At 45.2% G+C, this 13447-nt stretch overlaps 2 long non-coding RNA genes across 4 annotated transcripts in view; one reads left to right on the forward strand and one right to left on the reverse strand.

Annotated features, from left to right (window-relative positions):
- LOC308582075 overlaps positions 1-13447 on the forward strand; it is a 65623-nt gene that overhangs the window by 42824 nt on the left and 9352 nt on the right. For 2 of the 3 annotated variants that reach the window (XR_014005472.1, XR_014005473.1), the window contains one exon: positions 7492-8092. The exons of the other annotated variant lie outside the window; for it this stretch is intronic. This is a non-coding gene — a long non-coding RNA (uncharacterized lncRNA). Of the gene's footprint in view, positions 1-7491; positions 8093-13447 lie in introns of those variants that run through there. 3 annotated transcript variants of the gene reach the window in all.
- Positions 1-13447, reverse strand: part of LOC308582073 — a 45120-nt gene that overhangs the window by 20839 nt on the left and 10834 nt on the right. The window lies entirely within an intron of this gene.

Genomic DNA, 13447 nt, shown 5'->3' on the forward strand with positions numbered 1-13447 from the left:
ATCAGTGTAGACAATACTAAGCCGGGTGGACCAAAGGTATAAAAGCAGCTTCCTAGGTTCTTTACTAAACTCTGGTTGACCCTTCTAGGTGAAAGAAGAAGAAAAAAAGGACTGAGATGTAAGTCCCACAGCATTTCAAGGGTGCTGTGTTGGGAGCCAGAGGAGAAGTAGTGAAGTGTGTTCTGCCAGGGCTCACATAGACACCAATGCAGGATGGCTGTGTCCACAGTGATCCCCATTTCAGAAAATAAGTAAATATTCAGTAAAAAACACAGTAAAAAAATAAGTAAATATTCACCAAAGGAGCCCCAAAGCAAAATTCTAGTTGACATAAACCACCTGATAAAAAGAAGAGGTCAAGGTTGTGGGAGCATGCAATAGCTTCCCAGTTCATTTGCCCCAAGCAGCTGGATCTGGTGTGGTTTGGATCATCCTTGTATCATCCACAAGGCAGCCTTTGCCAACTTGGTGCCCTCCAAATGTTTAGGACTATAGCTGTGCTGGCTGGGGCTGATGGGAGTTGTAGTCCAAAACATCTGGAGGGCACCAGGTTAAGAAAGGCCGACATAAGACAGAAGCCATTGAAACTGGCATGCTATTTAACAGGAAGTTGAATGAAGCCATGACCCTGGCCCCCGGCTGTGTCCTTCTTGCTGGCTCAGAAAATCCCCCACTGTTTCCCCTGAATTAAGTAAGTGATGTGAGGGCAAACTCAAACTTCACAGCAGCAATATGGGTGATACCAAAAATAGGCATTGGAAGCCCAGGAGGTAAATCCACATCCACAATCTTTACATCTCGTCTTCCCACCAGTAAAATTGGGTATAATAGTGACCTGCAATATGCCCGAGGCAGTTTGCATAGAAGCAATAAAACAATGAAGTGCTTACTGGAACTGCGAAGGGGAAAGCCGAAGGGGCCTTTCTGTCAGCTCTGGTACCTTTGGATAAAAGTAAACAAAGGGGGGCCCCTAGAAGAAAAATGGAATGTAGTTCCCTCAGTCCAAGGTAGTAATTTGAGAACTGCATGATATGAATCACTGTAGTATACTGGATTTATGGGTGTGTACATGGATGATGGATATGCACGTGCAGATTATAAAATGGGTGTGTTATGGTTGTGTACAGACTGACGGGAAGCTGGCCCCACATAAGAATTGTGTAAGCTCCTGCAGCCTCCACTCCACCTCCCTGTTACTGGCTCCATGCTGCCCTATAGGCAGATGGGAGGGAAGGAGTCACAACGGCGTCTTGCTCAACCTGAATGGAATCAGAGCAAACTTGTTCTGGACGTGTGCCAAGCTGGAGAAACCAAGAGCCGGGAAGAAGTGGGGGAAGGGATGCTACAGCATTGCCTAGAAGCCAGAGCTGGGTGATGAAGCCTGATGTGACAGAGGTGGCTGCTTTGGCCAGGGGCTGTTGCTTCCCATCTGCTAGGAGGCCATTCCAACTGGGGGCCTGGAGATCTGGAGGCTTTGCATTCTGTGGTGTCGCCCTTGCCCACTGCTTTCTTAACCCCCTTTATCTAGCGCTAGGGTTGCTTTTGTCTTGTTACCCACGACCGCTTTGCACCCATCCACTTGCAAAGACATAGGGGGCATAGGAAGCATTCTTGTACAGAGTCTGACCCTTGCTCCATCAAACTCACCACCTGACTGGCAATGGCTCTCCAGGGTTTCAGAGAAGGAGACTTTCCCACCCTGCGTGGAGACACTGGGGATGAAACATGGAGACCACCCTCCCCCCACATGCAGACCAGATGCTCTGCCACTAAGCTATGGCCCTTCCCCCTACTGAAGGTGGCATGAGGCATCTCCACGGTGAACACAAAGCGCTAGTAAAGGCATAACAGCATGTGAAGGAAAGTCCACACAACTCTTTGCGTCCAGGCAGGGCAAGGAAGCTGGGCCCAATATACATAATCCAGGTGTATCCTCAATCCATGAAGGGACTGGGGTGGGTAGACTGCGCTGACTCAAAAACAGAAAGCTAGAGCAGTCATGTGAATTTACCATATTTTTCGCTCTATAACACGCACCCGACCATAACACGCACGTAGTTTTTAGAGGAGGAAATTCTGTAGGCATGCCACCCGTAGGCATTCCCTCCATAACACGCACAGACATTTCCCCTTACTTTTTAGGAGGAAAAAAGTGAGTGTTATGGTGCAAAAAATACAGTACCTTTGTAATTGCTGTTCTGTGCATGTGTTGGTGGCAATGTTTCATGAGCGCTGGGCAGGGCTCTGGTGCCAGAGAAACAGCAAACATCTGAACAGTTCTCCCCAAGGTGCAAGGAGCAGATCAGAGATTTAAAGTGGTGCCTCTTTGAAATGGGCACGTGAGTTTGGCTCAAGGTCACATTTCTTGGTGCCTGCCCTCCCGGGCAGTTTTCCCGGGCTATACTAGTGGTGCCAGGATCCTGCCTGGGATGGAACAAGATAAAGTTGAAGTATCTTCTTGTTCCCGCTGTGTTCCTTTCCTTTCCGAAGAGACATTAGTTCTACCAAAAAATGCACTTTCTAAGAAGCTCTGTAAAATTTGGCAGACAGTGCTGCTGTGTTGGACACCAAGGCACCTGTGTGTGTGTGTGTGTGTGTGTGTGTGTGTGTGTGTGTGTGTGAGAGAGAGAGAGAGAGAGAGAGAGAGAGAGAGAGAGAGAGAGAAGGGGGGCTATGTGTGCTGCAGTCAGGCTGCAAGGGTTAAAATGCAAAAGGAGACTCATGCAAAAGCTGGGATCCTATAATGAGCAGGAACATATTCTGAGGCGATAATTGCAACTGAGCTTTCACTGTGCCTTCCTCCAGCCTGGACTTTTGAAGTTTGGCATTTGCCAAGAACTCTCCGTCCCATAAGAGTTTCCTTTTAATTTTTTTCTAATGTTACATTTAATCTCATAATAGACTCCTTTGTATTTACAGAATAGCTGCACCAGAAACACATTCAGCTACCTTTCATATCTGCATAGGCAATTAAAGGTGGTGGGTGGCAGAAAGGAAGTAACATTCTGGCATTTGTGTCCACGCAGTTACATGGATCAGCACTCAAGCGACTCATACTGCTGTTGGGGGGGGGGGTCCCTCAAAACCAGTTTCCAACTGATCCCAACATTCACATGGGGATAAAGATTTAACTTCTAGGCGTGCTCAGTGCAATCTGAAAACTCTAGTGAGCATGTGTCAAAAGGTTAAATAGGATTTGCGTTTTACCAGGGACCGGAATAAGAAAAAGGTCTGTCTGCCTCTAGTATATAAGGATGGCTGGACAATCTGACAGTGCAGTCTGCTTTGGAAGAAAGACTTTGTAGACAATAGTCCTTCTCCCAATGCAAAGATCAGTCTATGCCCCGTTGTCCAACTGGCCTGGCTATGTTGCTATGTTTGCCTTGTGATGTCATGGTTTCTACTTGTCCTGAAACCAGCATGCCCCAATTCTTGTCAATCCAGTGCCCATTGGAATCCCCTTCAGATTTACTAGGACCAAGAATTTCTGGGCCAAGAATAGATGTTTTGGCACTTCAGCTTGCATGAGTCGCTGCCTTTCCTGCCAGGGAGCCAAGCAGTGGTTATTGCTTCCTCTTCTCCTTGGCTGCCTCCCCAATTTGGGGAAGAAGGAGGAGGGATGACATGCCTGCAGCTACTGTTACCATAGGAACAAGGTTTTGTTTAAATTCTTCCTCCAAAATGTCAAGACTTTTCTTTTTGTATGTGCATGCGTGCGTGTTTCTCCCCAACCAGCTTCCTGTTACGCAGGACAGAGATTTACTTGGCTGCCTTGGAAACCAAGAGGGATAGCTAGCGCTCCCCACACTAAACATCTGCTCCAGAGTTTGTACACATTACTATCTTAAAACACAGGATGTTGGTATGTGTATTGCTGTACACAGCAGAGAAGGGGCAGGAATGCATTCACTCAATGCATATTCCTTGTTTGTTTTCCCTGTACCCGAACCCTCCCCTCTGTCATCTGCGCATGCGCTGTGATCTGCGCATGCGCAATGGCCATCTCAGAAGAACACACCTCAGTTTGACTGCAAAGCGAACTTGGCTTATGCTTTCAAATCAGTTGGAAGCTGGTTTGAGGGAACACCCCCAACAGCAGTATTTCTCAAGAAATACAAAATTAACATGGATTATGGCTAATGTCACAAGTACATGGCTTCAAATACCAGAGGGGAGAGTGCACTGGAGCCATGGTGATGTGTACACAGCCCCAGTTAGCTGAGGAAGCAGAAGGTTTGGCATAACAGAGCAAGAAGGAAAGGAAGGGCATGGTCAAAGCAGGTTCACTCAAGGCCGGATGTATCCGAATGAGTTCTCCCTATTTGATTTTGGTGTCTTGGGTGAGGCTGCTGGTTGAAGTTATTAAGACCAACAGGAAGATAATTCTGATATGTTTGCTCAGCTGCCTGCTTCCTAGGGGTCTCAAAAGCAGGTGTCCTTCTCCCAGGTAGCAAACTCCCTGGTGATTGTGATGGCTATGTGCTACGTTCAGTGTTGGAGGCAGTATGGATTGAACCTTTCCAGGGGAAATTCATAGAATCTTAGAGTGGGAAGGGACCCCAAGGGCCATCTAGTCCAACCCCCTGCAATACAGGAATCTCAGCCAAAGCACTTAGGAGAGATGGCCACCCAACTTCTGCTTAAAAACCTCCAAGGAAGGAGAGTCCACAACCTCCCGAGGGAGACAGTTCCGCTGCCGAATCGCTCTTACTGTCAGAAAATTCTTCCTGATGTTCAGTCAGAATCTTCTTTCTTGTAACTTGAAGCCATCGGTTCGAGTCCTGTCCTTCCGAGCAGGAGAAAACAAGCTTGTCCCCTCTTCCAATTCAATAAGGGAAGGAAAACCCTGCTGCCAGTGAACCGTTAACGATATCTCAGTGACACACAGCCCTCCCCACAGTGGCTGGGAATCACAAGTGGGAAGGGTGCAGTTGTGCTCAGGTGCTGCTTACACAGTCTTCCCACACCTGGGTGGCCGCTGGGAGCATAATGCAAGATGCTGGGCTAGAATTGCCTTTGGCCTCACCCAGCAGAGCTCTCCTTATGAAAGAAGGAGCTTCTGGAACCTTCCACAAGAGCTTCATGCCTTTGAATGGCATCCACGTTTTTGAAATTGCTCAAATGTCTATGCCATGCTGTGCCCGTAAGTAACTAGTGCAGTGTAAACAGACTCAAAGAGCATACAAGGTCAGGCATCAAAGCAGGAGGCGTCTGAATGAGTAAGCTCTGCTCCTGGCTATAACATGGATTTGGAAAGTTACTCTGTGGTTCCTGATGAGTCAGAGAAGAATCAGAAAATACCAGTGATGGCTTCTCCCTTTCCATACTCGCTGCATCCTAAACCACCCTCAGTTGGCTACTACTTCTGTGATGATGTAGTTGGTGGTAGAAAAAGTGTGGAGGAAACTGACAAGGCACCTCCAGACGGGCCTTTTACTGTGGGTGCATCCTGCAACATGTCATTGACGCATTAAGAGTGAATTCGATGTGATAATTATCCTGGACTGTCTGATCTATGTTCCATTGCATTCTTTTTTACAGAAAAAGCAAATTCACTCTTCCCTGCACCCCTGGCTTTATAGGTAAATGAAAGAGCATTTGTTTAATAAACCATGGTTTCAAGGAGGCTTGTCTCAAATAAACCATAGTTAACATTAGCCACTCTTTGTTGATTTGGATGCAGTTAAACAAAAATGGAAGCCAGAGCTTCTGAACTCCTCCTTGGTCCTGCACTGGAGGAAAGGGAGGGGGGGCCATATGATACCAAGGTTTGCTATGGCTTGTTCTTAACACATTAAACTATGATTAAGCATGACATTGCACCATAGTCATGTCTAGTTGGGCTTTATCTCTTAGTTCCATCACTCTCCCAATCTGTAGTATACAAATCATAATACAGAGCTGCTTTGGGGCATGCTGTCAGCATCTGATATAGTGGGGCAAATGTTTGGGCACCTTGGGCCCTGGAGGATCCTATGCCACTGATGCTGACCTGATTTTTTTTTTAACATTGCCCCTGCCCCTGTGGAGCATGCAAGTGCCACCAGCCAGGCCCATCAAAGCTACTGCTGGCATGGACTTTTCTACAGGGTTGTTGTATGGATTACGCAGGTGGAATATAAGAAGCCCTTTAAACTCTCACAAAGCACTTTATGTAGATGCATTAATATCATTAATTCAGCCTAGCATCCAAGGCGCCTTGCCCTCAGAAAGTGCAGGTCCCATGACTTCCCCCCCGGGGCTACTGCTTGCCTCCACTTGCTCTGTGCTGGGAGTAGCAAAAACTGGGGCAATATCAGGAACTGCATCTTGCTGGGGAATTGCTGGTGCTTTTTTCTGTTTTAACTGTCTGACAATATTTCTCTTCCCTTTCCACGAACCAGCTCCCGGGGTGGGTGGGTGGGTGAAGGATCGCAACTGGAGCGTTTCCCTGAAACGCCAGCACTATCGGGCTATTGAAGGGTGGGGAAAATAGCAAGAACTGGCTGCAGTTTCCTCAGCATTGTGGCCACATCTCATTGTCCTGTTGAAACTGCTTGGGGTCTGGTCAAACAGGGAAGCAGGTGCTCCGCTCCGCTGTCCCTACACCACATTTCTCAGCCACTAGTTCCCTTTTCTCTTTGCAAATTATGCAAATACGATGACATTTCCTCCTTCCCTTGCCACCAGGAGAAGCACAGTGCCCAGATAAGACACTGGATGGGAATTTCCTCCTAGATGAGTTCGCCTAATTGCCGAGATAAGAATAAGCACAGAAGAGTCCTATGAATTTTCTAGGCAGTGGCCGAAACCCAGACAACCATGAAAGTACCGGTAGTTCCACAAAGTCAAGAGAGTTTGCTGAAAGGCAAATTGATCTTGAAACTCAGGGTATTTTTTGTAATATTTGTAACATGACGTGTTGGTCAGCTGAGAAACAACATGTTGTAGTTAATTTTACTTGCGTGACACAGTCCTCTTGCATGAGCCTAAGCAGTTCTTTGGCTCCTGGCTTCCCTTTTAGCAGGGGTGGAAGCAAGATTTGCCTGCAGGAAATAAGATTCAGGCCTTCCAGGTCCCAGGACCATGTTTAGCAGATGTGTAGCTGCAGCTACCGTGAGCTCCCGTTGCTCGGTCCCTGCTCCTGCCAACCTAACAGTTCAAAAGCACGTCAAAGTGCAAGTAGATAAATAGGTACCGCTCCGGCAGGAAGGTAAATGGCGTTTCCGTGCGCTGCTCTGGTTCGCCAGAAGCGGCTTAGTCATGCTGGCCACATGACCCGGAAGCTGTACGCTGGCTCCCTCGGCCAATAAAGCGAGATGAGCGCCGCAACCCCAGAATCGGTCACAACTGGACCTAATGGTCAGGGGTCCCTTTACCTTTACCTTTAGCTGCAGCAAGCATAACCCCTCTAGACTTTCATATCAGTTTTAACCTGGATAGGCTTTGAAGGGAGAGTACTGATGATATTGTGCATTGCTCTGATAATGTTCCTTCCATTTACCATTGCAGGAAAAGGAAACAAATGGATGGGGAATGTCTATCTACAGCAGCAGTTAATCCTTATGGAATGAACCCCCCAAATTCAAGGGCAGTAGAGCAGGAATAGGAAACACATTTCAGCCCAAGGGCCACATTTCCTTCTCGGCAACCTCGCAGGGGCCACAGACCAGTGGTGGGCCAGAGATAGAAGTGGTTCGAACAATGAATGTAAATTTTACCTTTGTGCAGTAGGCTAGTTTCTACACGCTTATCTCTCTATCCTCCAAACAGGGAAGCACGAATCATTATCAGAGTTCAGTAACACATCCCAGCTAGATAAAAACACTCATGGAGAGTCTGAATATAGAGGCTTGCAGTGCCACATTTGGGGCCCAGACCTGAGGTTCCCCACTTCCTGTAGGAGTGTTGTAAGATTTGGAGGCTGGGAATGAGAGGATTAATGAAGCCAGAGGCACTGTTAGAGACCTCCTCAATGGAACCTCAACTGAATGAAATATTGCAGCTGATGTTATAGATTAGTTTATTTTTTTATTTTATTTTTTTACTAATCGTGATGTTCAAGTAGCATATTTTATGAAATAAAAACCAGAAGGCACATAGAATTAAGTTACTCACTGGTTCTTTGTGCTTTTGTTTTTTGGCATTGTTTAGTATGTACATTATATTTATATCTATATAAAACACATGTGCATGTGATTATATCTATAAATCAACAGGAATAAATTGGATTAAATGCAGGTAATTTGATTACATTAGGCTGGTAGATCAAACTTTCCAGCACACAAGTGCAGGCACATTTTAAGGGCAGCCAAAATAACTCTGGACAGGCATAAGTGCACTGAAATAAATAGCTTGCTGTAGAAACGAGAGTAAACTCCCAACTGCTAATCTAAATGTGCTTCAGTGTAGCAAAGCTCCTAATGATAGACTCTTACTCAAATAGGACAGACTGCCAAGTCAGACTGGGTTTAGACTCCAAGTGAGGTCAAGGGATGCCACCCAATTATCTGTTAGTCCTTGTAATGCCCTGATTATTTTGTCCACTTTTGGCGGCAGTCCTATACCCGCTTTAATAAATGGGACTGACTTCTGCTAGGCATGTACAGGAATGCTCTGTAACAGTCCTTGTGACTTTAATAATAATAATAATAATAATAATAATAATAATAATAATAATAATAAATAAAATAATAATAAAATTTATACCCCACCCTCCCTTACCAAGACCAGGCTCGATGCGGCTATATAATACATTAAAAACACAAAATCAAATGATTGGTTAAAATAGAGTTAAAAATCACATTTAAAATCAGAATAAAATTAAGTGGGAACCCACGAATCACAGCCGTAGGGGTAAGGAATATTAAATGTTCACCAGGCCCGGCCACCTGTGCTGGTCTCATATGGGCCAGTAGAAAGAGCCAAGGAGGCCACTTACAAACAGGGCCCCATAGAAAAAAGGGGGTCAGACTGGGCCCAGACTGTGTGTATCACTGTGTAACTGTGTTTAGGATGGCAGCCTAAGAAATCCATTTTGGAGGGTTTTTATTAGCGGGTGGGTGTTAAATGGCTCACAGGTTTGTATCTCTAGGAGCTACTGAAAGGAGCTACTGCATCAGACTCATGATTTGCCCATCAAAGTTTAAACTTGCCAGTGCTTTGAATGGTGAATCTGTTGAGTTGCTCACAGAAGCGGATTTAGGGGAGCACAACTCTTTTGGTTGAGCTGGGCATGGAGTCTTGGGAGCAAGCCACTGGGTGCAGCAACTATGATGCAGAGTGGAAGGTGAGAAGCGGGGGGGGGGGGGGCAGATTTGGTGTTGCACAGGGCCTTCTGAAATTTGGGACCCCATGGTCTGTCACTGCTGCTCATGCTGCTGCGACCCAAGTCTGAATTTATTTCAGTACTGTACTGTACATATGATCGGGACGCGGGTGGCGCTGTGGGTTAAACCACAGAGCCTAGGACTTGCCGATCAGAAGGTCTGTGGTTCAAATGGGGTGAGCTCCCGTTGCTCGGTCCCTGCTCCTGCCAACCTAGCAGTTCGAAAGCATGTCAAAGTGCAAGTAGATAAATAGGTACCGCTCCAGCGGGAAGGTAAACGGTGTTTCCGTGTGCTGCTCTGGTTCGCCAGAAGCGGCTTAGTCATACTGGCCAGCTCCCTCGGCCAGTAAAGTGAGATGAGCGCCGCAACCCCAGAGTCGGCCACGACTGGACCTAATGGTCAGGTATCCCTTTACCTTTACCTTTACTGTACATATGGCAAATTGTGATTAATGGATTTAGTTTGAGGGTGGGTCATTTCTACTTTTAAATTCTAATTATTAATTTTTTTACATTAGTCCTTGCATATTTTACTCTTTATTCTCTGCTGTTTTTTATATTCTATGTATCGCTTTTAAAACTGTGGTAAAATTTCTCTTTAACTACTTTTGTTACGACCTATTGGTTTAAGCAAATGTATATATTACTTACTGAAATGTGTATGATAAGTAAATTCTGATACTGGAATATCCTAATCCCCCCCACAAATATTCACTCATTCACTGATTGCTGAACATGCTTATTTAACAAAATTTTCTTACTACTGTACTTGATTGTATTAAAACCTCTAAGTGATTTACAAGAAATATTAATATTATCAATAAAAAACGGCTAAAAACAAATAAAAACATTTTAAACTAGTTAAAACCAACAGTAAAATAGATTAAAACATGTCAACACCTTCATGTCTGAACATTACACTTAAACCGTTCAGTTACAACTAGTTTAACAGTCATAATAAAATGTAATCCTCCTTCTCCCTTAGGATTAAGCCCTTTGCAATAGCCAATAAAAACTGTTTGGGAGTCTTTCATCTTGGGTGCTTTCCTGGGCAGGATGGAGGCGTCTGGCACTCTCAGTGTGGAGGCCTTGTGGGAGCAGCTGCTCCAAGCATATGGTGGAAGAATACACAACCTCTGGACTCTGTGCCACAAGCTTCAAAGTCCTAGTAGCTTCCCCATGATTCCAAGGAAAAGCACTGTTGCATCAGCATTGGCTGGTCAATGAAATCTTAGTGAAGGAGTTGAAGCGCATTCACACCTTTGAGCAGAGAATGCTAAGGCCAGAAAGAACAAGAAGCTAAGTGAGAGGGGAGCTCCTTTGCCCTGGAAAAGAAGGCAGCAGCCCAGAGACCAAAACAAACCCCCAAGGGGATGGGAGAGGGAGCTGCGGAGCAAACATAGGATGCAGGCATGGGACCCACCCAGGTCCCTCCAAGAGGGTATACTAGGAGGACTTGGAAGAGCATGTAGCAAAAAATAAAATGTAAAATAAGCAGGGTGGGAACTGGGAGAAAATGGAATGCATTTTTGCCATATTGACGTAGGTCTAGTACTAATACAAACACCAAAGGTTTTTCTTAAGTATATTCAGGGAGCACCACTGACAGAATTTATTTTGAGAAATTTAAGAGATTCTGATTCACCCTCTTAAACATACAAGAGTAAGATGAATCCTACAGACAGTAAAGACCCATGATCCCTCATTCCCACCTGTGATGAAAGTAGCAGGGATTAGTAAATTCTACCCTGTATGTACGGTAGATATCGCCATAATCCCACTAGTCCATAGTCTGCTGCAGATATATTTTTCTCATCAGAGACAGAGAGAGAGAGATGATCAAATAGAGGGACATGCAACAAAGGTGGGATTTGAAACAAATTATCCCAGATCCTGACTCTGCTATCTAGGACAGGCAATGGCAGGGAATGCAACTGCATGGACAAATGCCTCCTCTGTTGCTTACTCGTCCATACAGAATTGATTATATAGTGAAGACAGGGAACCTGCAGCCTTCCAGATGGTTTTGGACTCTTACTCCTGCCATTCCCAGTCAGCAAGGTCAATGGTCAGGGATGATGGGAGTTATGCTACAGCAACATCCTGAGGGCCACAGGTTCCTCATCTCTGTACTATAGGGAAACGATGTTCATGCACATACCCGAGCTAAGTACTTCTGCTACTCTATTAAAGCACTGCAAAATGTTCTTGCCACAAATCCTGCATTGGTGCCAGTGAGTGCAGCCTTCATTAGAGACTCCTTTGACAGAACTACAATTCCCAGGCTCCTTGGATGTGAGCCATAACAGTTAAATAGGCTTTAAATTGATTTAAAACTGTAATGTAGTCATGCCCTTGGTTCTTTGCTCTGAACTCCTGGAATTAATTTCATTGTGTTTTTTTCACAGCATTGATCTTTTGGGAATAATCTCGCTACTATTACGTATAAGGTTTACAACATTCCATTTAAAAAGTGCCAAACTTAATCACTGTCGAACGGAGCGTTGCACTGTTACGTTGTCCCTACACCAGTTTTTTTAATATATTAATTACTTTATGATCACTGTGGTTCTTCACAGCACTTGGAGCTTGCCAAAAATGTTCGGCTGATATGTTGGCCCGCTTTCACTGAACTGCCAGGTATATATCAGCTTTTGAATCCTGCTTTTGTAGATGCTGAGCTGAGAGGGCAAGAGAAAGAGATCACAAATTGAATAGGGCAGAGCAGGGGAATAGATATTCCAGGTCTATGCCTACTCTAGACTGATTAAGCCTAGTGCAGCTGTGAATTCCCAAAACATGCTTTAAACAATTAACAACAGCACTATTAAGTAGTGGGTTGACAAAGCAGATGACACAGAGATTTCTCAAAGTGGTTCTTTATAGTAAGCTGGAACTGAACAGCTCAGCCAGCCTGCTTTTATAGGCAGCCGGCTGTCAACATTGTAACAACAACACCCCAGGGTTTCCCACCTAAATTAACTGACGCGGACCTGAGTGAAAACTATACAGTGCTACCTCGGGTTACACGTGCTTCAGGTTACATACGCTTCAGGTTACAGACTCCGCTAACCCAGAAATAGTACCTCAGGTTAAGAACTTTGCTTCAGGATGAGAACAGAAATCATGCTCTGGCGGCGCGGCAGCAGCAGGAAGCCCCATTAGCTAAAGTGGTGCTTCAGGTTAAGAACAGTTTCAGGTTAAGAACGGACCTCCGGAATTAATTAAGTACTTAACCCGAGGTACCACTGTACAGTACACAATACCCCTGGTGGCCAGGGTGAGCACTTCAATACATATCAGGCACCTTACACACAAACAAATTTATAATGGCATAAGCTTTTGTGAACTACAGTTCACAGCATCAGATGTGTGAGTGCTGTTCTGAGGTGCAGGGGAACATATATACATGGTTTGCGGGGGGTATTGTAAACAGTGAGGTCAGTGGGTAATGAAATGCAGAAAGAGCAGATGGTGAAAATTAAGTAACCGTGGTCCTTCACAAAGCAGTTGTCAATAGCAGATATCCTGGCACTGGTAAGCCAAATGCATGTAGAATCATAGAATGGTTGAGTTGGAAGGGACCTTGAGGATCATGTAGATTCTAGACCAATGCCCAGCAATGCAGGAATATGCAGCTGCCCCATGCAGCAACCCTGGCATTATCTGCACAATGTTCTAACCAACTGATAAAAATGATTTGTCCCTATTCAGTCCACAAGCGATATCATTGAACCTCTAAATTAACTGTAATTCAGTGGTTTCACACTGCAGTCTCCCTTTGAAGAGCCTTTATTTAAGAATGGCCACTTTGCAGTCAATTACCCCTGGGAGGTTGAAATGTTTCCCCACTGGTTTTTCAATATTGCCATTCTAGTGGTCAGATTTGTGTCCATGTAAAAAATAAATAAAACCAAAGCCACTGAGTTGGGTGGATACATCTGCAATGCCCCTTGGAATGGAAATTCCCCTTGGAATGGGGAAGCCCCATGCAGACCTGACAGTGGAGCACTCCCCACCCCACCCCCGTCTGTTAGGTTGCATGGCTGCTTTTTCTCCAAAATAGATGTATCCACGTTAAACCATCATCTTTTACCACTGTGCCTGACAAGGCAAAGGTGAGGAATGAAAACCATATAG

Source organism: Podarcis bocagei, assembly GCF_964188305.1.
Source record: "Podarcis bocagei genome assembly, chromosome: 2".
Classification (NCBI taxonomy): domain Eukaryota; kingdom Metazoa; phylum Chordata; class Lepidosauria; order Squamata; family Lacertidae; genus Podarcis; species Podarcis bocagei.